The 26972-nt window shown below is 40.4% G+C and overlaps 1 protein-coding gene across 3 annotated transcripts in view; it reads right to left on the reverse strand.

Annotated features, from left to right (window-relative positions):
- The window catches only part of kank4 (KN motif and ankyrin repeat domains 4), an 85717-nt gene that overhangs the window by 52144 nt on the left and 6601 nt on the right, over positions 1-26972 (reverse strand). The window contains exon 1 of one of the 3 annotated variants that reach the window (XM_026146226.1): positions 7418-8290. The exons of the other annotated variants lie outside the window; for them this stretch is intronic. The gene's annotated coding sequence lies outside the window, so the exon portion shown is untranslated. Of the gene's footprint in view, positions 1-7417; positions 8291-26972 lie in introns of those variants that run through there. 3 annotated transcript variants of the gene reach the window in all.

Below are 26972 nucleotides of genomic sequence, written 5' to 3' on the forward strand. Positions count from 1 at the left end.
TCCTCCGGTTTCATATGCAAAAAAAATATGCAAAAAAATTATTGCGCTAGCTTACGTGGTTGCAGTGCCACCAAGATTTAAAAATAGTTACGCAAAATGGAGCGTGTCCGCTCCGACCGGCTTTAAAGGGTTAAGAAATCTGTTTGAAAGAGTCCCTTTTTAGCAAGTGTATTGACTAAACAAGTGTAAGGTCCCTTGTCTATGCCCTGATATTATGGAGGTGGGTTTAATGTTGTGTAGGAGATATACAATGGGGGAAATAATGATTTGATCTCCTGCTGAATTTATAGGTTTGATCACTTACAAAGAAATGAACGCATACATTGAAACAAGTTGATTAAAGTTATGATTTAGTTTGCATGTCACTGGGTGAAATAAGTCTTTGATTCCGTACAACCAGATTTCTGGCTCCCACAGACAGTTTTTGTGCTCATGTGGCAGACAGATTATAGTCACTCAATCAATCAAGCAAGCAATTACAGATATTCCTGATCTCATCTGTTATGTGTATAAAGCACACCTGTCCATAGAATCATTTTCTTCCAATCCAACCTCTTCACCAACATGGGTAAAACCAAAGAACTGTCAAAGGACGTCAGGGACAAGATTGCAGACCTGCACAAGGCCGTAATGGGCTACAAGGCTATCATCAAGAAACTTGGTGAGAAGCTGACAGCTGCTGGTGCAATCAATCAAAAACAGGCCAAACAGAATTGTTGAGTATGACCCAAAGTACACAAACTCCACAATCAAGAACAGAGATGGAAAAATTATGCTTTGGGGCTGTTTTTCTGCTACAGGTGAATGGTTGGGTCTGTGCACTGTAAAATCTTGGATGGAAAACTTCCTTTCCTCAGCCACAACACTGAAAATGGGTCATGGATTGGTCTTTCAGGATGACAACGACCTGAAGCATACCACCAAGGCAACAAAGGAGTGGCTAAAGAAGAAGAACATTAAGGCAAACCAACTCAAGTTTTACTCCTCTCTTCTTCTTACTTTATCCTAATGAGCAGAAAAAAAAACCTACTTTGGAGCTCTGTACCACCTAACTCTGGCTTTGCAGTACTATTTTTTCTCACCTCGTTAACTCCAGCTATTTTAATCATCAGACCGTTTTTGCTTTGCCACGAGCAAAATCAAAAATCTCAAAATACAACATTTCAGTCACATTGTGTCATAAAGCGTGAAATATGATAATACAAATAAGAAAATGTTTTCTCAAGGGAAAATGGATTTTCCACGGAGTTCCGACTTTGGCATGATCCATCATTTTTGCATCTTGCCAAACTGAGATAAAGTGCTGGTCACTGGGTTCTAACTGCATCAGAGCTTTCTCGTATCTTGTATTTGTTGATATGGTATAAATTTCTGGTTTAAAGTGTTAATATTTAGGCATGTTAGAAGATTAAAAGATTTTAAAAAAGAAAAGGTGAAGGCAACAGCCTGCCATCTGTCATCTTAGTTTGGGACAAAAAGTGATGATGGATGGACAGCAGATGTGTAACTTTACTCCTTCATTCCTTAAGAATATTAGTTACAGCCTGGAAAAACACAAACAAATATCAGCCCAGTGGCAGAAAGATTTACATAATACAAGAAAGAAACAACATTAAGATCAGGATGATTGATGAGGTTATCAAAAAGCACAGAGAGTGAAATGATAAAGCTGGAATAAGAAGCCATACACCAGCTATACATTTTGCATTTAAGTATAAAAGTGAGAAAAACACCATCAATTCTATAAAAGAAAAAATACAGAAATGAGCTTTTAGTGCCTCATTAGCCATCAGTCTTTATCAGGTCTGACTTCAGTAATGCTGCAGTCATTTATAAACCCGTCAAAAACAATGAACTATATAATGTACTTTTGAGGAGTATGTGCAGTTGCAAAAACATGTAGTTTGAACAGTTAATGGAAGATTTTTTTTAAATGTCTATTTCAACAGCTTTAATCTTTTGCTAACACCAGATGTGGGAAACATGTGAGGTCCTCAGAGATGTGGATGATGGTAAGCAACTGCCAACCCATTGATGTGAACGGGCATGTCTGTACCACCTTCCTTTTTCCTGTAGTCCACTACAAGCTCTTTGGTCTTAAAAGTGTTAAGGAGCAGGTCCATGTCAGTGTACAACACAACCAGGTGCCCCACATCCCCCTATAGGCTGTTTCTTCATTGCAGATGATACCAGCACACTATGGTATCATCTGCAAACTTGAGAGAGCAGGAATAGAGGAAGGTGTTCAACAGACAGCCTTGGGGCAGAATGATGACCGAGGAAATGTTGTTGCCCAGTCTGACCTGCTGGGGTCTATTTGTCAGAAAGTCCAATATCTCTGGTCCCAAGGTTTTGAGTTTGCATTTGGTTTTTAGTTTTGTTAGGGTTTAAGTTTCAATTTTTACTTACTCTTGAGCATCGCGAGCCTTAAGTCCTGTCTATACTTTATTTCTACTTTGTATTTGTTATTTAATTAATCCTCTTACCTTTTCCCTGTGTCTTCTTCCCAGTTTTCAGTTATTGTTACTCACTTCCTGTTTCATTTTTGTAGTCAGTTTCCTGTCATATCTTACATTTAGTTTTACTTCCTCTTTTTTTTCTCATTGTCATTGAATGTCTTCACCTGTGGGATTAACCTCGCCTGTGTCTTGTTCCTCCAGGTGTTTCCACTTCTTTGATTACCACGTGTGTATAAATAGTCCCATCCTTCCCCTCATCATGGTCCCGGTGTATGTTTGTTTGCCTTTGTTTCTCCCTGCATTCTCTTTAAGTTTTGAATTTAGAGATGACTGCCCTCTTGCACTTTTGTTCAACCTAAATCGTTTTACCAATTCCTGTCTGGTTTTGTGTCCTTATTCCACATCTTATGAAACAAAGAAAAAACTATGAAATTGGATTAATGCTGAAGCACCTGAAAATGAGTTTTTGTTTATGCATGTTGGATAATAACTGAGTAGTAAGTGTTTAGATGTAAGTGGAATTATATAATAATATATATATTCCTTCTCTCACCCCGCCTTGAGGCGACTTTTGTTGTGATTTGGCGCTATATAAATAAAATTGAATTGAATATAATCAGTTCAAACTCTTTTACAAAGCTCACAAAGCTTCTTTTTTATTTTCCAAAACTTTTTTGCCATTTAAAACACCGGGTTAATTAGCGTTTGTCCTTTTTGTTATAACTGAGTTTGTTTCTGGATAGAAAACAAGAAGAAATAGCTTTGGATCTAGTGAAATGTGTTTTGGAACGACTTTCGCACATTTCACTTTAACTGTTGCCAAATGATTTATTCTTTCTGTGCTGCCAAACACAGAAGTTTGTTTTTTCAAAAGTTTTGCTGTCATTGGGTGTTTACTTTTGTTTTTTCTCACAGTTTGTATAGATTTTTGCCCAATACGCTCCACGGGGTTGGGAAATGGTCAAAGTTAGAGTTCAAATTTCATTTCAATCACAGATTTTTCAATCACATTTTTTGGTAAAATTTAATCCGTCTACTGAGATGTATTCAATAATACAGACCTAGTGACCACTACATACTGTATTAGCATTGGTCTTTCCAATCTCAACCTATATGAATGTCTAATCAGCCTGAATGATATGAAAATACCTGTGTTTATGGATCATAAAAGTGGATCTGTTGGTGGTTGTACATGAAATTGTTCCTTGCTTTTAAAGATAAGAAGCAAAAAAAAAGGGTCCAAGATATCATATTAAATAAAACCTCCAGCAGACACAAAAATTGAAAACAAGAAACATTCTGACCCACAGCTTGCAGGCTCTGTCAGCTCACACCGTCAGTCCAATCTTATTGTCTTCGGTCTGTCTCCTTCTGTGCCTGCTGCTTTCCCCTCTCTCTGATCTTTTTTTTCATTTTTTCCCTTCTCATATAGTCTTTTGTACTTTAAAGCCCAGCTTGTTTCCTCTTCTACCACATACAAGCAGTTAAATCATTCACATCTTAATTCTATAAGTAGTGTTTGGAGCCGAGTATTTTGTTAAAAGTTGAAATTATTGAAATTTTAGTTGGTTTCAGGAAGATGTTTTTTCATGAAATGGTCAGATGAACAATTGCACCATGTAAGTTATTGAATAGCTTGCTGCCTGTGTTATTCCTGTGCATGTCTTCTGTATTGATGTAAATACATGGACATGTTTGCTTCTTAATCACTCATCTATTGGGTTGGAGCCCATTCCCGCTGTTCTTTTTGTGCGAAAGGAAGGGTAGACTCCACACAGGTCACCTGTCTACTACAAGGCAGACACCAGACCATGTTATTAAAATAAATCCACCGTTTCATTCATACTATGATGACTTTAGAACTACTGAAAGCCTAACATGTTTGTTCGGTGAGGAAAAAGCTGGAATACCCAGAACCTATACAAACACATGGGGAACATACAAAGCAGGCAAAGGCCCCATGTGGTGGCTGACAGATTCAAAGCCAGGGCCCTCCTGATGTGAGGTGACAGTGCAAACTGCTGCACCACCGTGCAAGCCATGTATACTTCTCCTCTTTCTAAAAATAGCAGGTTTCAAGTTAAACTTTTCTTAAGCTGTTGTATTGTTTATAATGATTTCGGTTGGAATTAAAAAAAATTGGGCATACAATCAGCGCTATTGTTTAGGTATGTCAATGTGTAGCAATAAGCACACGGTGCACCTGTAGCACAGAGAAGTCCAAATGAATTGTGTTCAGGCTGGCTTAGCTTCTAGCCAATTGATCTTCCTGTCACAGGTACATGATGAGAATGGGAACATGGATCAGTGCCTTCTTAACACCAGTGTGTGGGACGACTGGCAGAAGTCCACACATAACTCTGACCTATTAAAAATTTTGGAAAATTCTAAAGTCTCCTTGAAATATTTAACTAATTGGTGTAAACAGCAATAATACACATGTGGGGAGGAGCTCGTAACAGGCTAGACAAGGTGCCCTAGTCTCAGCTTAATCCTTGCTTGAGGTTTCGCAGAGGTCAGACACTCTGATAGTCAATAACATAAAATTATTCCATGGTCCCTAAGCAGATCCTGTGTGAATTCCATGTAATGGATATGAAGAGCCAAGGCATTGATTCCAAGGGCAGCTTTTATTCTGCTATAAAACCAAAGAATGAAACACAGATAGCCAGCATGAGAGAAGAAGGAGGGAGTATTCCCTGAGCAAAGCAATGATATCAAATGAAATCTGCCTCCCACTCCTCTCCTTAAACCCCCATCCACCCACCCCTCCACTTTTTCCTACAAGAAGAGGATTCCCAAGGTCACTTTCATTCTCTTTTACTCTCGCTCTCTCTCTCTCACACACACACACACACACACACACACACACACACACACACACACACACACACACACACACACACACACACACACACACAATCACGTACATACACATAAAGAGACGGATTGATACCATTTCCGCTCTGGGATTCCTGCTTAATTATTCACTGCCGCGGTCATGTGACTGCAACATTCACATACGAGCATTTAAAGATGCCCGTAAGGATGCATTTCATGCATCAGTCATGTTGGGTGGCATGGATGAAATCATTATAATATATTGTTAAAAGGGCATTAGGATATATTTCTAAATCAATATACACTGTGATGAGCAGGGTGAAACAAGCACTGCTGTCAGTTTACCGACCCCTTGGCTGCAGGCTCATTGAGCCTTTTGTTAATTGTTGGGTATTCTTCTAAATCTGTAGGTATCCAACAGATTTGTTTTTACATTTTAAAAACAAATTCATGCTCCTGGTTAGGACTGGGCGATATATCAAGTTTTTAAATATATCGATATATTTTTATACGAGATATGAGATGTGACAATATCGTTTATATCGATATAGTCTATGTTACGTTATAACTATACTTGTGGAGCCGCAAGTTTGCCTCTCTTTCGTCCACTTTTGTCTCTACGCTGCATTACTCGGCCTCGCCTCTCTCCTTCACTGAACTCCCCCTCTGCCATCGCTTCACCTGCAGGCAACGACAAGATGGACACGGCAGCTATCAAAGAGGAGCTGGTCGGTAAAAAGAAAACATTTGGAGATTACTATTTTAGTGTTGCAGCGTGACGTTAATGCCATAACTGCATTAACGGGGCAAATCTCTGTTAACGAGTTACCGCGCATCGCCCCGTGCGTGGGGCTGGACAGCGTCAACGCATTAAGGAGCTAACCGGGCTAACAGTGCGCCTTATGTATGAATTCTGGTTGTGCTTACTGACTGATTTTATGTGGTAAACAGCACTCAGAAACCTTTCAAAAAATGTTTTGGTACGACTTTGGTAAGCTACGAAGCTGGACTGCTTGATGGATTGTTGGAGCATAACGGCTACCGAGGAGCCTCGCGGAGTGATACGTATATTCTGCTTCAATGTAATATTACCATACTGTGTGCATATAAGCACCACAAATTGCACCTGTTAAGAGACACGGTTACAAAGAGGATTTCAAACTCCAGGCTGTCAGTCACGCAGTAGAACAGAGCAGCGAAATCTGTCTGTCTTTGTTTTTATGCTCAGTGTCTTTTTAGTTTTTTTGACTGCACAATTGTGAGCTTTTTGTTATGCACAAAAACAACATCATTTATTTTATTTATGGAGCATTATTACTTAATAAATGCTGATAATTTATTTCTGAGTAATTTTTTCTTGTACATCTACGCTGTATGATAATAAAAGTGTCTATGTGAGATTTGGGACACAGATTTGACTAAGAGCTCTCTGTTTGTTCTTACTTTATGGCTTTTAAAAATATCGAGATATATATCGTATATCGCCATCCAGCTAAAGAATATCGAGATATGAATTTTGGGTCATATCGCCCAGTCCTACTCCTGGTGATCTGGCAACCTACTCTAGGGCCACTGTGACGTTAAGATTTTTGGCTTTTAGTAAAATGTTTTGAAGTCTAAATTAGACCCTAAGCAGCAGCATCAGGTCAAAATTTACTGGCCCAGTACCAGATGAGACCAAACACTTAGTTTTACTTCATGAAAAGGACAAATCTGGTAAAGTTGCACACACATAACCAGATAGACAGAAGTAGGAAACAGACAGTAAAAGCAAAAAAAAAAAAAAAGAAAAGAAAAAAGAAAAGTTGACTGTTTGCAGTGTCTGATTACTGTCAGGATAAATATAGATCTGTTCTGCTGGAAAATAAACACATGAGTACATACAGCATGCACACCCGGCACGCATATTAATCACCCGAGAATACACACAGCAGAAAGTGCAGTCACAAAGCACAGGAAGTTCAAGCTCAAAGTGCAGAGGTTAAAGGTTAGTGGAAACAAAAGTTGCACATGATGGACCCAGAATGTGAATGCAAAGATACATATTTTGAAGGCTGCGGAAAACACTTTGTGTTCCATCTTTTGAAGTTTAATAAATCCCACAGTGCTCCACATACCGTATTTTTCTCCATTTGAAGTAAAAGACAGCAGCCTCCTCCAGTCTCTGCTCTCACATTAGTCAGCCAAAAGAGAGAGAGAGCAGACAGAGTAAAAAGACTACTCTTCCAGCATTGTTTTGTTTCCAGAGCTTCCCAAATTACCATCTTCTTGAAATAGACTCAAACTGCACTCTGGTGAGATGAAATGTGTGTGTTCGTAGGTTCACTGCAGGACGAAGGGAGGAGATTTCAAAGTGATACACATACAGACAAACGCTGTTACAGATGGCAAAATAACAGCACATTTACACCAGACGATGAACTCAATTTCTCTCTGGATGGAACTTGAAACTCTTTACAAAATTGTGGGCTGGGATTCAACCACTTTTTATGTCTATAAAACAGATACCTGCACGGGGATCTGTAGGAAGGGACAAGAACTGTTGATATCGAAAAGGTGAAACTGACTTTTATGAGTCACTTAAAGTGCAGTCAGGTTTTCACTGGAACCATAATCTAGTAGCTGCTAATCGAACCACAGTTTAAGACAGTAACAGGCTATAAAAGTAGTGCCACAGTCAGATAAGGACAGATGGGCACTGGGTCATTCAACTGCGCACTCACACACAGCCGCGGCCAGAACACCCAAATAGAGAAAACACAAAATAGTTTGGCCTGAAGGGAGCTCATTTAGAAACACAGACTTTGTTTGGGCAGCGCAGAGGACCCGAAAACAAGAGGCTAGCTGGCTAGCTGACTGACTCACAGCACACACACACACAGTGCTCAGAGGCAGTTCTGATGTTTATAAAAGATGCACATTAAAGAAGATGGAAATGGATGTGAGGAAGCACACAAATATAAAAATTGTACACCGAGGTAAAATAAAGAGAAAATAAAAATCAGCATAGGGGGTGAATAGAAAAAAAAGAAGTCTTACTTGAATCCTGTTTTCCAATATGGGGAGTAGCAGAAGGCAGAAGGCACTCAAATGGGAAAAGAACTGGCCATGCATGTTCTGTGAAATCCTGGCTGTGTTTAGGCAACCCTCTGTGCTGGCTAGGAGCACAGTTTTGCCCCACATTACATTGTACTGCCAAAGATCAAGATAATTCAAATGGGCAAAATCTCTTGATCTCCCACTAATGATTTCATTTTATTTGGAATATATTTAAAGTCATTCCCGGGATCCACGAGTGCAGAAGAAAAGTCTAAATAGGTGAAAAAAAATAAAGCAGGATATGAAATCAATTTTAAATCCATAATCCAGGGGAGGGTCTTATTGAACATATGATATATTTTTTTTATCTCCATAGTTTCCATAAATATGTCTGTAAAACCACAGCTCATTACGCTGTGATACAGGGACAAATGTGCTGGTGCTGCCGGGGCTTCAGTTCTTAGTTGAAAAGCAGTTGTCAATTAAGGTCATTGCTTTATAATACAGTACCTGCTGTATTATAACCATAGGTGTATATTGTAGATCAGACTCAAGGCCCGGGGGCCACTTGCGGCCCACGTCACCCCTATTTGCGGCCCGTATATTAACATGAAAAAAAAAAACACACAGAATTTTCGAAAACATTTCCTGTTTGTTTTTTGTACTGCTTGAACCATCCAATGAGATGACAGTGCCAGCAGTGACCCACAGTTCATTTACGTTTGACAACTATGTCGCCTTGAGGCAACTTTTGTTGTGATTTGGCGCTATATAAATAAAATTGAATTGAATTGAATTGAATTGAAACGAATTGAATTGAATTATGTTCTCCATGGTTTCTGTTTGTCAGAGGGCAGCAGAAAGCTTCTGATCATATGAAACCACTTACAGGAAACAGGCCGGACAAAGGATTCTGGGAGCTGGTCACCTCAGTGGGATTCCCTAGCACTTCAAAGGGCCATAGCTGTACACACACACACACACACACACACACACACACACACACACACACACACACACACACACACACACACACACACACACACACACCACCTTTATCTCTTTCTTCAGTAAATGGAATAAAGCCATGTTTGTTCCTGCCTCTCCTCTCTTAGCTTCAGAGTGATGAGTGCAAGCATGGCTTTGATTCCTATGACTTGTTTCTGCTTTCTGCCTCAGCTGCTTTTTTTCCTCCTATCACATGTGTGGCAACAAAAGCGTGACCCCCAACCCCCCCAGCTTTGGACAACTGACCTGGGAAATACATGCGCTGGATGTCAACCTGTCTGTTAAGGTTGAAAAAGTAACTACAAAATAACAGCACTGCAAACTAATAAAAACTTATTAGACTTTGGGGGATGGGCACAGTGTTCGGCAGCTTTACCGAATCTTCACACTTGGTAAGAAGCGAAGAAGCGAGGGGAACATAAGAATCAAAAAAAGCTGAATTTCAAATCGCAAGGGGCAGAAATCAAACACACTTGAATGAGTTATCGCCAAAAATAGCTGCAGAGTCACATTAACCACATTTTAATCGGGCTGAACAGCAAGAAGCTAATTGATAGATCAGTCAGCTTATAAAATGCCAAACAAAGATAAATGCCCACTGCCTCCTAAACGCCCCGAGCAATATCTTCCAATTATTTTTCTGAACCATTATTTAATTTACAATGACATGAAATATTAGACCCAAGCTAATCTATTAATATGTTTGAGAGCCTGCAGACTGCAAATGACAGGGTGTTTTTACTATAGCAAACATCATTAATAAATGGTAAACTGATAGCTAAGTAGCTGTTAAATGAGCGATAATGCTACCATCTAAGAACCTATTTTGATGGTTACTGTAAAGTTGCAGCTGATGTTTATAAAACATCAGAAGAGGTGAATAAGTCCCATGTCGCGTACATATAAACACTGCTGGATGGTGATTTTAAAGCTAAAGCTACAGTTAAAGTTACACAGGTGAGGGCAAGCAGACAGCATTAAGATGCATCCACGTTCCTAATTTTTACTCTTTACACAATCCAAAAGGGTGAGTTACAAACAAACTCACCTCTTATATGGTTTTACTTTGAACTAGGCTGGAAGAATGCTTGTTTTCCATTGGGGTCATGGGCTCAGGAGGTGGAGCAGGTCATCTGCTTATTGGAAGGTTGATTGTTCAGTCCCTGGCTGCTCCAGTCTGTGTGCCAAAGTATCCTTCGGCAAGATACTAAACTCAGAGCTGTTCCTAATGCCTTCACTGCGTGAGTGCTTGGGTGAACATTAGATAGAAAGCACTTAGAAATAGAAAAAAAGTGCTTGGGTGAATGGGTCGTGATGAAGTGTTTTGACTTATATACACAAGAACCTGTCCATTGACCATGCTGATTATTTGGAAATTTTAACACTTCTAAAGGGACTGACTTGCTTCAGATGACCAGTTTTAAGCAGTTCATCCATTGTTGTGTTTTGTTTTTGCTAGCTTTTTGGTTGGGAGCAAAGGCCAAAATGAGTTGCTAAGGTCAACATACAACATGCTTCCCCTCTTAAAAAATGCAGAACCATAAAAAGATGATTAAGCATAACTGATGGAGAAATGGGAGCAACATTAATCTGCTATACAGCTGTTCTATTTGGCACACGGGTAATAGGATGTACGGCAATATAACACATCGATCCATCCACTCATCCATCATCCACACCCTTTCATGCTGTTTAAGGTCACTGGGCTTGGGCTTTTTCCCAATGGGAGGCGGTGGCAGTGTGGACAAGTCACCAGTCTATCACGCTGTCACTATTTCCCAGAATCAATCAAAGTCAAGTCAGCAGTTTCCTATATTTCAAATATAGAACAGGATGTAATGGATTGGCAAACCAATAACATATCTACTGCTGTTACTTAGTGTCAGTTACTTAGTAACCATCTGTTACTTGGTGACTAATTTGTACACGTCACGCACTAAGCAATGTGGGAGAAGTCAAAATGTTTAATCTGGTCACCTTGCCATCAAAAGCATTGACATTTCGACCACTGTAGAGAGAGCAGATGGTCAGAAACATACAGTACAGATGGCTTAAGCCATTTTCACACATGCACTGTAGCCCCAGATATTACTCAACGTCAGTGGATATGAGAAGTCCAGTGCAGTTGAATCAGCCGTTAGACTGTATTTAATCTATCAGCTTCCTAGTAATAATACTGTGTAATTTCTGATTGTGAGAACAGCTTCAGCTGGCGGTCTACCAATCATGAGGTTAGTGGTTTGATCCCTGGTTCTTCCGATGACCGCATGTTGAAGTGTCATTTGGCAAAACACTTAACTGAAAGAAATCAAAGGCATAAGGAGAATGTACTATGAATGTGTGTGAATACACCCTATAGCAAACAGGGTTTTTGGTGCTCAGTTAGAGATTAGATATGCAGTTAGCTTACCAAGAGTAACCCTGATTACAACTAACATGTTAAAAAGCAAATGATTAGCTTTAGCTCTTTTGGCTTCACATGCTTTTCTTAGATTGAAACATATGGGTCAATAATTCTGTCAGTTACATACAACATAAAAAAAAACCCTGCAAGGTTTTATTATGACTAGCTGCAGGATTCGTGTCAACCACATCTCTGTTCTCTCATCTCACCACATAACAGTGGGGATCTTATCTCTCTATTCTCTCAAAATTGATTTCCTTCCCTGTTCCCTTCTTTGTCTGCCAGGATAGGATGTCACTACTTGAGTTGCATTGATATAATGAAATCACTGAGCAAAAAAGAAAGGAGAAAAAATGTACAGCTTGCGCAAGTGAGAAAAATGAACCAGGGGGAGGAATTAACATGACCAAGTCTGCAAAATTGCCCAGTATGTTTGTGTGATTGCTGTGTGAAGCTGAAACAAATAGCCTGACTGTTGTAACGCGGTTGCCTAAGAGTCATTATTTTTCAGGCTTTCTTTTCCCCTCCTAATTGCTAATGTGCAACCGTTCTTTGTTCTTCTTATTCCCCCACTATCCAATTTGTTACAAATGCCTGTGTTGCCTCTTTTTTCTCACAATACCCCAAAATGGCACAATAAATAGTTGAGAGTATGAATAAACAAGGTAGTTTTTATAGACGACAAACATGCCAAATACACCCCCCCACCAGCTCGAAAAAACCCAATAAACAAAATGTAATAACATTTTAATCTCATAACAAATTAACAAATATCACATACAAATAAGACAAATTCATCCAGACTGGGGATTTGTTAAATATATATAGCATTCCTCCTTTTCTGGGCTGCAGACAACTTCCAATTCCCTGCTATCACACAGAGACTCTGCAGAGCTTACAGCTTTTCTTCCCCATCACGATAATGCCTGCGTAACCACTCTCTTACATACTGTCAGTGCCCTCTATGCACAGTGTTCCCATTAATCACATACTGGGAATGATGCCTGGAAAAAAATGGACAGAATTTTCTGTGACTGTAGATAATAGAAATTCCCAGCTCGCTCTGGCAGTGCTAACAGAAGGCACATGAAAGGCACATTTTGAGCTGTATAGTAAAATGGTCATTTATTGTGTCTTGGGGCTTTTTTAAGTCTATTATTAATTCACATGTGGCTATACTTTTTTCCAGAATGTCATTCATAATTAGGGCTTTCATAATTCAGCATTCAACGGTCATTCTTATTACAACTGTAAAGAAACCAGTGTGCTCATTGTAATGTTATAGAACAACAACAGCAGGACTTCTGTTCCTGAGTTCTCGGGCACATTTCCTCACATTTGAGAAACCAGACACAGCTGGAAAGTTAATAAAATACCCAATCTGCTTTTTTTTAACTGAATGAAGGTTCCAACATCTATGCTGTTAAGCTGGATTTAACAGCTACAATCTTAGAACCTGCTTAACTCTTTAATAAATTTCAAAAATCAGTCTAATCTGATAATCTGGCGATATGAGACGTGTGCAAGCAGTTTAGAGGTCTGTGGCAAGACAACTAAATCTCTAGATTAACAGCAAACACATGAAATTCATCTAGCATTTCTATGCGAATCGGTTAGATGGGTCAAACGTGAACTCTGAGCTAAAGCTAAAATTTGTAGATGTCCGAGTCTGAATTTGTAGAAATCTGAGACAGCCAAACACACAAAGAATAAAGACAGACACAAAAGTTCTGATTCAAGAACCAAGTTTAAAGCGTGGAACCATGCTGGGCTCCACTTTGCAAACCAGTTCAATAATATGTAGCAGATTTTCATTTTTCAGCTCGAATAGGTTCAGAAAAAATTATACATATACATTTACCTTAAAGTTTTTAGCATTTCATTTATTTATTATATATATTTTTGTCCATGTTATTTACAGTGATCGACATGTGTGTGGAGTGGTATGTGACATTTTTTCCTCTTTATTTCATTTTCTTTCACTTGTCCCTTGCACAGCTCATTACAATTGACATGGTTCCGATATGTGAAGCTTTATTTTCCTAGTAGAAGCGCATTTATCCCAGTGAGGGAGTCACTAACTCTTCTGTGTCGACCAAAACACACGCAAAAGCAGAAGACTGAAGTAGAGTAAAGATAGATACCGTACTTTAAATCCTCTAAGCTGAGTGATGGAGGACGTCACAGCCAGTGTTCACTTCCTATCTTTGCCATCTCATCTCCCTTCCTCCTGACCTTTATCAAGAACCAAAATTCAAGAAACACCATAATAAGGAATGTAAAAAATGAATAAGACAGACAGAGTGACAGCTCAGAGAGTGCAAATGAGATTTAGATATTGTTGTGAATATAGATGGGGGGCTGCAGAAGGATGCTGGCCACACATGCCACATTAGGAGGCATGATTATCCATCGGGATTACACTTTAATCAATCTAAAGTACTAGTCCCTGTCTGCCACTGTACTAATCCCATCAAAGGGGGGCTCTTTCTGCCTGTCAGCTTATCCCCTTCCCATTCACCACCATGTTAAACACCCCATAAAGCTGTATGTCAAGCATCAGCTGGGCTTCCGCATGGAAACATCAGGACCCAGCTGAGCAACACTGGATCCAATCCACCAACAATTCATACAAGATGACAAAAGACAAGATTTCCACATTGTGGGGCAAATTAAATGCTGCAATGTAGTTTAATGTAAAAAACAAAACAAAACGTAAAAACAACATTTGCCTTCATTGTGTTCAAAATGTTTCATTAAAGTCATGAGAGGCAATTTAATTATAGACAAGGTGATGTAGCAATGTAACGCACTTGATCAATTAATCACCTATTAAAAATAATTGATTGTGAATAAAAAGTCATTCATAAAAAGGTCAAACATTTCCTGACTTGAAATATTCCGATAATAGAGTTTCCTGCTTGTTTTTCTTTGTTTCGTATCAGTGTAAGTTAATTGTTTTTGGAATTTGGACTTAACCACATTACCACAACTGAAAATATTTGTAAGTTGAAGCTCTAATAATATCGGCATTGTGTATTTGTGTGTGACAGAACGAAATGCAGAGCCTTTATTTCCAACAAGCTAAATGCATGTAACTGCATACTCACCCACAGGGAGATCAGAGGGAGGCACACATACTCTTTTTAAAAAATTAATCTAAAATTCACTGTCACGGTTTTCTGGTAACTGACTTATCCTGGTTATTTTTGAGGTGCACACCAACAGACAGAATTGGTTTGGAATCTGACGAATGACCCAGCAGCACCAGGGCGATGTGTTTGAATTTAAAAAAAAAAAAAAACACTGGCAGAAGCCGGAGAAACAAACCTAAACGCATGCATTCATTTCAGTGCGCATGCACGCTGCACTAGTAGGACAGCCTATGTGTTTATGTGTATCTGTGATAAAAACCCCACTCTGGAGTCTTTCATCTCCTCACTGGCAGCTTCACTCTCACACAGCCCTAATGAATGGATGGAGAGAAAGAGCAAAGAAGCAGAGGGAGAAAGAGAGCACGCGATGTGAAAGGAAGATAGAAGCCACTGAGGGGTGCGTAAAAAGAAAGACTTACGAGCTTACGAGCATTCAAGATAAAAATAACCCAAGAGCCAGGAAGAGAGAGAAAAATATTGTGCTCTTTTCATCAGACCTTTCTCCATCCATTTGTGTATGCATGTGTGTTTATCTGTGTGTGTCTGCATGGTATTAAAGCTCAGAGGGAGGATGAGGGAGGGAAGGAGGATCATGTTTTCAATGTTGATAAAGAAGGCAGATGAGTGCAAGCCCATGCATAGTGTACACCGACGCATATACAGAAGATACAGGTTAACCATAAATCTACGGGCAGATAAAAAATAGAGATGTGCAGGTTATCTAGACAGCCTCTATCTTTACACAGTAAACAAACACACGGCAAGACGCTCAGATAAAGACGCATCAGGACCGGACTGAAGAGACAGGCTAAATATTACCCATCTGCTCGTTCCTGGTGGCAAATTGGGTTCATTATTCAGGCTAGTTACTTCTCTCCATACTAAACCACAGTTGGCACGCGTGTCCCAGTTGAAATGGTTAGGGCTAAATCTGGGGCTCTGGGTTGTGGCCAAAGTGCTGCACTGCAATGAGAGATTTGAAGAGGCTTAGTCAGCTGCAGACAATGCACAGTGCTCGCATCATGACACAGAAAAACAAAGCGTCAGTGGGTCACTCTTGGTTTCCTTTTGTGCCATGATGCAGGCTGGAAAAGCATGTGTCAACTATAGCAGTCTACTGGGAAACTGCATGGCCACACAAACTGCGATGATAGTAGTAGCATCTGTTCTATAACTGTAATGTTTTTTCCAGTTTTGATGCTAATATGTCAAATGTATAATGCAAGTCTATCTAGAGATATGTCTAATTATATCTTTGGTTTAAAATCTGTGCTGTTTTGTAAAATAATTGTTGATTTCCAGCCTTAATTATGTATGAGGGAAGGTTATTGTTAAATTAATTTTTCAAACTCTAAAAGCATTTTGCCTTTTTAACCTCACAGTGATTTTTCTTTTAGTCCCAAAGTGCTGGAGTAGGTGCCAACGCAACGCTGTGTCCGTCACATCCAAAAATCTCCATATGGCACTGCAAAACCAGCCTAATGAGTAAAACCATGCTTAGCTCTCTGAAGATGTACTTAGAAATGTTGTTGTATTTAATCATAAATGTAAGTCACAGTGATACTTTGACTTGCTTGTAAAGGACCATGACAGAATATTAGGACCACATAAAAAAAAGAGATTAAAGGCAAAGTAGAAGTTTGACTTTTTTCACAAGATTTTACTCTCAAACGAACATTAATAAAACTCAAATCCTTCTAATATTTTTTTCTAACACTCTTTATTACAAAATTAAAAGTTAGTAGGAAGAATATATTAATAACGCGGGGAACAGGAATATGGACATTGCGCTTTATCATTGTGCAATAAAAATAAAAGCAAACTGCATCCAGGACAGAAACAGCTGCATACTACTTAAACTACTAACAAAACTTCAGCAAGAATCTGCACAGACAACATGCTAACACAAAGCGAGCCAAGAACCCCAAATTACATAAAAGCTGAGTGTAAGCAGACCCCAGCCCAGCAGCCAGAACCAGAACTTCAGTGATGAGCAGTCAGGCTCACAGCCTCCATCTCTACCTGTTCACGGTTTTTATATAGAATCACTATGGCATTCACGTTTATAGCATTTGGGCTTTACTCATTGTACTGAGAAAAGAGAAAGTAATGTAACAAGTAGAGAGAGAGAAATTAAGTAAGGTACTGCATTAATTTTGAGAAAAGTAACAAGTAACATGTAATACATTACTATTCTAACAACCCCAATACTGGTGTTGAGTAAATGGTGCTTAGAGAAACATACATTTGGCTAACTGTGGCAAATAGTAGACACAAAGTCTAACAGTAGTAATGCAACATAATTGTAGCAACTTGAAATGCTAATATAAAAAAAAAATTAAATATCAGATGCTCACTGCATATATTTGTGAAGCGCATAACGATGTGCAGGACAACTGCAAATTCTCCATGCCTCTCTCTGGACAAGTACACTACAGGTTGTCAGTCTGCACCCTGCTCATGAAAGTCTGAAACATTTATTCCATTTTATGGTTACACTAATTCACACTGACAGCTGGCCAAGCTGCTTAATTTGAACAGGAAGGTCTTCTCCATCCATTCCAAATATGCGGTGCAACCAGTGATCATAGTGGCGAGGAAACCAATTTACTCTGAGGTTTGGTCCCGGGCTCGGATGAGAGTTTCATTAATGTCACAGAGGAAATACGACAGTGGAGTGACGAAAGGCACATCATCGAGTAGTATGCTGGTGAGACCTGAACCCTCATTAAAGAAGTCAAATATATCAAAGATGCAGATTCTCCTCTCCCTCTCCCTCCTCTTTTCAACCGTCACTGGCGCCTTCTCATCTGCTTCCTCTGTCTATCCCCAGTCTGTCTTTTGGCCTGCTTCCCTTCCTTTATCTCTCTGATCTGATTTGCTGGATAAAAATGGGAAAAAAATGAGCTACCTCAGTGTTTCAGGAACCCATGGCTGACTGATGGAAATATCTGATTTGGAGGCATACATACAGGCAGTCAGAGATACGGGGAAACATGGCCTCTGGAATGCAGTAATGACAATCTCTCTCACTCTTTTTTTTTTACCCATTCATTCCTTTAACATCTCTCCACCCAGTTTCTTCCAGCTGACATGGGAGGAGAGCTGAAAGACGGATTTTGTCTCCCACGTCTCATCACCTCTTCCTCATCCTATTCACTCTATGCTTTCTATTTTTCTCCACCATTCCTCTACTTTCTTGCTCTTTCCTCCCCTCCCCTCATTGTTTCTGCATCTTCAACAGGAGCACCATATCATACATCATACGTCTGCCCCCCCCGTCTCCTTTCTCATTATGTCCGTTTTTCACATGCTGCTTACAGTAAACACTCGGCAGGAACCTATCTGTCAAGCAAAATGCTTTCTAGCAGCAGGATGAAAGGCGTGCGGCGCTGATTTGAAATCAGGGGCTATCTGTTATCTGATTGGCTATGCTGTCTGTGTGGATTTTAGTTACCGGGGAGAACAGGGAGATAATGGCACCGTGTCAGCAACTTCTGGCATTCCGCAGGCCGTAAGAAAATGGAAAACGACAGCTAGTCAAACTTTTGAATGTTTATAGAGAGTTTTGGGGGATTTGGTGAAGTGAAATTGGAATTTCAGTTTCTATTTCTTTGTTTTTTACCAAGACACTGGAAAATGAATGCTTACAGTTTCAGTGAGCATCACATTGTGAGATGTCAGGAAAATTTGAATTTATACTGTACAGATCTATGGAGATTATGTGATCCGTACAAACTTTTTGGTGTGACTTTGTGGCTGAATCTTTGTTGTTCCTGTACAGTTAAACCACAGTGACGGCCATCATTTGTTCATAATCACAGCTAATGTTCACACACAGCTCATCAGAGAGCTGTCTGTGAACTTTAGATCTTCATATCTTTCTAACTGCAGTTGGCCCGGTTTGTGCCTGAGCATCCACGGCTACGAGTGCGCCAACGCGCTCTTGCAGATCACTATTTTTGTCTTGCAGCTTAATAAAATAATTTCCCTTTCGAATAGTGAATTAAAGCTGTAATTATTTGTTGCTGGCAACCTATTTGCTTTCATGAAGAGCTGTTTAACTAACCCCTAATTTTAGCCTGTCCTTAATCCCTTTATCCTTTGATTTTGTTTGCTGCCAAAACATTTTTTAAAGGATGTCATTTGGATTCAATCTCTACTGCTAAGTATATTTGGAGGAGCTGGCTTTAAAAATGAAAAGTGGCTTCAAACACTTGGCCCTGAGTGACAGTCAGAAAAGGCCCTTGCGGATGCAGTCCTGCTGATTAGAGTTATTCATGGCGGGTGTGCCTGTTCAAGTGCTGCAATCTTGCCTGATTGTGTCACAGTGACACCTGTGCCTTCCCCGCTCCCCCTCGCCACACACTGCTGACTTGCTTTTTGAAGTCTGTGCTGAGGTTCCACATATCAGGGGCATTAGTTGAATTTGGGGATACTGAGGGCAGTAAATGATACTCCAGCCGCGTCCTTTAAATTTCCCCTCTTTTTCCACAGTGCTTGGAAAGGGAGTGCTTCATCAGAAGCAGATCTATACATTTGTGAAAGGCAAACATCGAGCGGCAGCTTAAGAATTCCCAGCACAGTTTTCTACACATATCTGATAAGCCTAATGTTACTACAGCAGCAGGTTTCCTTTGATCTAAAGCTTCGATTTCCCTGCCTCTTACCTGTTGCCTGCCAGCTGTTGATGTTCTGCCTGCCAAGTCTGCTGTGTTTGTTAGCCTGATCCTGCCGCCTGTCACCGAATCAAAGTGTTACTCACTATGAACTGCCACTATTTCTGAGCTAATGTGACAGGCTATTCGACCTGTGTATACATGAAGCCATGTTTGCCTCTAACACACATTTTTTTCCATTGATTGATCGCGTATATGGAAATTTTAAATGGTCTTTTTTTGCCATTTTTTATTTACTAAGTATTTTTTGTCGCCCCTGAGAGTTAAATTAAATTTTATAAGTTGTATGCAATCTTGATTTTCTCAAAATTCAGTGGGAATACAGGGGGAGCTCTTGTATTGTGGCTAAAATGATGCTATCCATGACTAGCAGACACATTTTGCCCTAATATGACGTTTTGGCATGTACGCGTGAGCCAGATGTGTCCCAAAAACCACGAGCCAGACTTGACCTGGGTCATGGAAGGTGTGCCTAAATGTGACAAAACACCTGACAGCTGGTCTATAACAGGTGAACCTGTGGTCAAGCCCCAGAAGCTGGATTACTTTGAGTCAACACAGTCAATCAAGGTCAAATGTGGCCACTAGAAAAACTTCAGACGTGGGGACACATTTGGCCCAAACATTCAATGCTATGTGAGAAGAGAACGCTGAGTAAACACTTTTTGAACAAAAGTATCCGCTTGTTTTGTGACTGGGGGAAATAAGTGTTTTAGCAGTTCTGGCAAAATGCTGATAGGAGCTGAAACGCACAAACGCACACTCAAAGGTGGGGGAGATGGCCAAGGTTGAGGCTCATTAAATCCCACTCATGCAGCAGCTCCAATGAGGACAAACACCCTGCAAAACCGACAAACTCACACGAGAAATTTTCTGACCGCAATGAACGCACACAAACACACCTCTAACATCTCATGGCTTATGCATGCGTGTGTGTAAATTAACACTACATACATCAGCAGTGTGATTTCACACGTTCATACACAACCATAAACTCACATACAGTGCATGCAGCACCAAAGCATTCATCTGTTGATCTGCATTCCAAAGTTTCATGTAACTTATTATGGGATGTGAAGGTGGGAAGAACATCAAACAACTGTTCTGAACACACACACACACACACACACACACACACACACACACACACACACGTTGGATTCTTTTACACAGAAAAACTCTTCAATCTCACCTGCTACCCATCATCTCACTTCTTCTTTATCCCATCTTTGTTTCATCTATGCCTTTCATCTTTACTCCTATAACCTCAAACGTGTCAGTTTTTAACGCCAGGGGAAAGCGATATGTACATTAGACACAACATGAGGTGAGCCTGCATCTGTAATCTGTACGTGTGTGCCAGTGTGTGGGGCATAGCTAGAACAAGAAGATGGAGAACAGAGAGGGTGGAAAAGGCATAAGGACAATTTTCTCTTTGGCTTGCAGACAAGAGGCATAAAATTTTCATTAGAAAAATGAGTCGTTAGATAGAGAAAGCATGTGTTGTGGTTGTCCTGAGAGTAGTGTTGGGGATTTCGAGCACAAGACAGACATAAAAACCATCGCTCGGTTCTCAAAGGTTCACAGAAGCGTACTCTCAAACACTTGGAGGCGTTGCACGTTCACATTCAGAAACTTCTGTGACAAAACAAAGAAAAACTGACTTAAAAGCCCACACACCTGCAGGCATGGTGGAAGACACAAGCAGCAGGAGAACACAAATGCAGATAACCTTTAAATGAATGGAATCTATATATAATGTGTAACAAAGAGGGAGATATCTTAGATGTGGATCTATTCATCAAACGCATACTCTGAGAAATAACAAGAAGACTGACATGTCTCTGACATCTGCAGTGCCACGCTGCTGCTGCTGCTGCTGCTGTTTCTTGCCAACAGGAAGCATGGGTCTGCTGCCACTGCAGTTATGCAAATGGAAGATACCAGTTGTGCCTGGTTTAAAGTGCCTGCAACAGTGGTGTGTGTTTGAAAATTTGTTTTTTCTCCAGGATCTCATTTTTTTTTCTCCCCAAATAACTGTCCATAATCCAAAGATACTGAGCTTGAAAAGTAGCTAACCATGAACACAGTGACTGTAGCTCAGGAGGTAGAACAGGTCATCTACTAATTGGGAAGCTGGTGGTTGAATCCCTGGCTGCTCCAGTCTGAATGCCAAATATCCCTGGGCAAGATGCTAACCTCAAGTTGCTCTCCGATGAATCCATTGGAGTGTGGCTGGGTGTGAATGTTACACAGAAAGCACTTAAGCATAGAAAAAATAGCTTGTATGAATGGGTGAATGAGGCATGTTGTATAAAGCACTTTGAGCGATTGGGTAGAATGTGCAATATGTAAGGACCAGCCAACAGTTAACTTTGCAATCTTCTAAGGAAAAATTAAACTCTGATACTCTTCCACATATTCAAATCATGTGCAGTTGTGGTTAGAAGTTTCCGTATACTCATCAGGGTTTAATCGGCTATTTATAAAAAAAAATACAGAGTCCAGGATCATCGGTTTAAACAACTGTATGTGTGCCAAGGTCTGGAAGAAGATCCAAATTGTCACTGTCAGATGAGAGGAAACTGGTTAGGATGTTTAGAAACAGAAACATTGAGCTACTTAGCCACAATGGCATGTTCAGAGATGGAAGGTTAGCCATTCAAACCTAAGAACCAGTTGGTACCAACTGTACCAACGGTCAAGCAGTTTTGCTGTTAGGTGTGCTGGTACATTGTACAAAGTGGATGGAATAATGAAGGATGGGGACTACCTACAAAATCTTCAACTTCACCTGAACACAACAGCTAGATGGTTGAAATTAGGCGTTTCTGGTGTGTGACAATGATCCCAAACACAACTCAAAATTGGTTTTGGACAAAGTTTTTGGAATGGCCTTACCGAGGCCCCATTCTCAACCTTTCTTGAAAATTTGTGGACTACGCATAAAAGCTAGGAAGATGTCAGAAAACCAACGAATTTAAATGCAACCTACCAATTCAAATATTTGCCAAATATCCAGACAGAATTATAACTTGCTAAGGTAACCAGATATTAGTCAGGCTGTATATATATATATATACTTTTGATCCCGTGGGGATGTATGCTGTACAGTTATTCCACCTTGTAAAAAGAATGGTTCAAAGATATCATTAAAAGCCAAGAATTACCATCAAATTTATGCCCATGATGAGTGCATGTAAACTTTTGACCACAACCGTATCCTTCCATATACTCTTCTACTGCATAGCTGTGGTTTGCCCATAATCCCTCATCATCATTCATGCTGTCAGCAAGAGCAGTAGGAGTCAATGTAATTCAGTTAGCAAGCTCACATGGAACAAACTTGTGGATGCAGAGTATACAGACAGCTGATAATTGAAGTCTAAACACTGGTCGCATCACTCAATGTAAGCATACATTAAGTGCAGCACAGTGAAGGCTGTGAAGTGACGGCAATGAACTTCTATTTGAGGAAAACATATAATCACAGCCTTCAGGTGGCTGATTGGGTGGGACTGAGATCCATGACATGCTCGAAAGGTTCAGAGCAAGCTTTAAATATACGGTACTTGCTTGTAAGCATTGCCCATACACAGGTAAATGCAACTGCTTTTATACAAATCAAAGGAAAAGGTTTGTATAAAAGGCATTTATATAAAACATGCAAATGCCAGTAATGCCACACACTTTCATGCCCCTTTTACACATCTGGCCAATTACAGGTTAATGTGGTGGCATCAGTAATTGCAAACTGAGTGGTAAAGCAGTGCATGCGCTGCACAGACAGCTTCACTAGAGCACTGTACTGCAAATTATGCAATGCAATCAAAGGCCAATTCATGTTTCAGAGAGTAGAGTGTGTCACGTGATAATAGCAGCGGAACTTCAGTGGATGGAAAGCTTTGCTCTATCTCAGTGTCTACTGTGCACACCAAAAACACAATCCTCCCAAGAACTTCACAGTGCATCCACACATCTTATAAGTAAATATTCTGAACAACAAAACATTATTCCTTGATTAGAACACACATGAGCATAAAGTCATGCATACACAAAACCTTGGCCTTTCACAGGGAGTGGTTACTTCTAACAACACTCCAACAGGAAGTTCCTGCCTCCTGCATCCAGCCAATTAAAACACAGTATTTGGCAATGAAATTTCCATTAAGGAAGTCCCACGTTCCCTTCAGCAGTCTTGACTCCACTCACGACAGACTCTGTTTTTTCCTGCCTGTCAATGCCAGGAATCCATTAAGAATCAGTGGTGGGGATACTTAAGGGAGGGAACAATGTAAGGATGGACAAAGCCATTGTTGGTCCTTGAGAAATGTCCTGCTGGTTTGAACCTTGAATCTTTACCTGAAAATCCATCTGTATGTTTTTTCACTTTTTATCACAAGGTAAGTACATCATCAACGTCTGAGGGGGTGAATCTAAAATGCAAGTGCCTAAGTTTGATAATCGCTTTAAGCATTTACTTATAATATGATCACATTATAAGGTATTTTGTTTAGAAAGCTCTTATTGCTGCCAGCTGTGTTGTAATGACTTGAAAACTTCTGTTTCCTTTCTGATAACATTAGAAACCTTATCCCCGGGCTTGTTCGCAGTCCGTACTAGCAAATACAGCACAATTAAAAATATGGGTAAGTATTTGGTGAGGTGGGTGGAGGACAGCGGTGCCGTGAAACGCTTTGAATGTGTCGTCTTGCTGAAAAATGAAAACCAGGGCCAGTGTCCCCCACTCACCCCGAAAACCAAAGAACAAGAACAAGCCTTGCTGTATTGTTCCTCTGATCTCCACAGTCCCACTCAGCAAAGAACTGCAGCCCACCTCAGTGACCCCTGTCCAGCTAAACTCACCCACTCAGGCATCCACCATGGAAACTCTACAAAAACACACACACCATTGTGAAGCTCAGTAACAATACTCGCATAACCCATTGTTTTTCCAGGACTGGACTAATTCCTGTTGCCATATATCTATGAAAAGATTATATTACAAAAAAAAGATCATCTTAGGAATAATGTTATTTAAATTTTAACAACAGCTTGAAACCCTTTCAGATCTCAGTTTGAAACTGACATCACCATGACACAGATATAAAAGAAGAAACAGAGAAAGGAATCAAACAAGGAAAGTTAAAAGCAGGCTCTTTAACACAGCTACTGTCACAACATGCATAGGAAGGGGTGGTCAGGTATGACTGTCAGCACAAAAGAAAGCAAAGCATAAACGTTAGATGTCTGATGAATCACCAGCTTTCTGCAAAGCACTGAATCTGTTGCAGATTGCCTTGATCACCAAAAAGAGGCTCTTCAATGTGTGGAGGGAGTTGCACTGGAAATACAAATACCAGACTTTAATCGCTAATAATCTGCATCTGCACAATATCCCAGCAAAGCATAAAACAGCTAATGGTGGATTTATCCAGGGATGTGATACTCTGTGATGGAGTGATGGTGACCAATGAGTCGCGCCTGTAAACAGACGTTGATACGAATAACACTGATCTGAACGGCTTCAATTAGTTTACCAAAAGACCCACACTGATAGAGCAAATTGTTTCAGTCTGTAGTTAGACTGCTCACAGATCTACACCAGCAAACATGCCTTTAAGCACAAAACGTGCTTTCAGGGCAAAGAAAGAAATCTGCCTACCTTGGCACTGACTTCATGGCTGGCTTGTGTCCAAAAATGGTCTGGATCCACCTCAGCCAATTCGTGAACGTCTGCGGCCAAAGTGCTGACTTCTACAAAAGTCTCCATTTTCAAAGTTGATAAAGTTGCACATTTTTCATTTTATTTGTACTTTCAAATCCTTTTTTTTCTCTTTTATATATTTTTTTATGAGCACGTCTGAATTTTTAATGCATTTGTTCTTAATCTGTTCACAGCAGCACTCCAGATGAACTCTGCTACTAAAGGCAGCTGAAGTGCTAACTCATCTAAACTTTTGCAAAGAGTTATTGTTTTGTAAAATAGTGCAGTCTGTGCACAGCTGTGGTTTGCAGATCAGAAATGCTGAGGGCACAGAGTATACACACACCTCTGGCCCTTTGTGAACTTTACCTTCTGCTGACTCTGATAGCAGGGAATACACCTCCAGCGTCAGGATATCAACACGCTGCGAGAGAGCGCTCAGAAAGCGTGGCACAGCTGAGGAACAGTATGTCAACAGAGAATGAGATTAGTAGTGCTGTCCCTGGGCGTTCATTCAGCTGGTGCATGTGTGTGTGCGTTCTAACTCTTAGTGCTTGTGTACTGTATCAGTGTGTATTCTCAGCAAGGGGTTTTTGGCTTCTTTGACTGCTTAGGAGTCCCTCTCCCTCCCACAGCAGTGCTAAGAAGCCCTAAAGCTCCTTACCCACAACTCTGCCACTTGTTTGATGAAAGCACATCTTTTTTAAACACTTTGAATACTGTGGACATAAACAAATCAACTTTGTGCCCCCCTGCATTGGCTTAACCTCAAACACGCATAAAAGGAAGTGTTTTTGACAGCTCACACAAACTCAACTGATTCTTTTTGTTTTTGTTCCTGGCTCTGTTTTGTCTTTGCATTGCATTGTTTGCTACAGTATGAAATTAGACACCCTTATCCTTTTAAGCAATCAACTTGATGCACACATTTGTACACAAACACGCACACGCTGTGTGGGCCAACAAAGACATTTATGGGTTTGGTGAAGTCTTCGGAAAAGTCAATGGAACACAAGGCGGGTCTGGGCCCACGCTGGAGAGTCGGCCCAGTGGCAGAATGGCTGCTGTGTTGCCTGGGATTACTCCTTATCCCCTACCCAACCCTGTTGCTGGTCACTGGTCAGTTTTTTGTTTCCTGTTCTCATGCTGTCCTCCTATAGCCCAGCATGAGTAGAGGCCTCTTTTTTTCCTCTTGTACTTTCCCATTGTAGTGTACATTTCAGTGTTTTTTCTGTAATGCTACCGTTCTCTGACTTGTATCCTCATGTGATGTCTGTGTTGTGTGTGTATGGTCGGGGGGCGGGTTCATTCCACTGCAGGGCAACCTGCCACTGCATGTGGCAAATAAAATTTGAACTTGAACTTGGATGTGAAATTCTGGAGAACATAAACCACATGGGAGCACCGGGCACACAGCCAGGGCACAGACTGGTATCTACTGGCACCCGCTAACTTCACGCACACTCCACTCCCACCATGCACATTACTGCCCATTCAGCTCCACAGGCGCTGCTCTACACACACCAGACCCGCACACACATCACTGCGATGACGCTGTGAGGGATTCGTGTCGTGTGCTGTGTGAAGTATTTTGAGCTGCTTCTTTGTTTGGAAGCTATCTTCAGAATAATAAACTGAAATAATTATCATCACGACCATCACGTACACAGACCCAGACAA

The sequence above is a fragment of the Astatotilapia calliptera genome, chromosome 17 (genome assembly GCF_900246225.1).
Source record: "Astatotilapia calliptera chromosome 17, fAstCal1.2, whole genome shotgun sequence".
In the NCBI taxonomy this organism is placed as follows: domain Eukaryota; kingdom Metazoa; phylum Chordata; class Actinopteri; order Cichliformes; family Cichlidae; genus Astatotilapia; species Astatotilapia calliptera.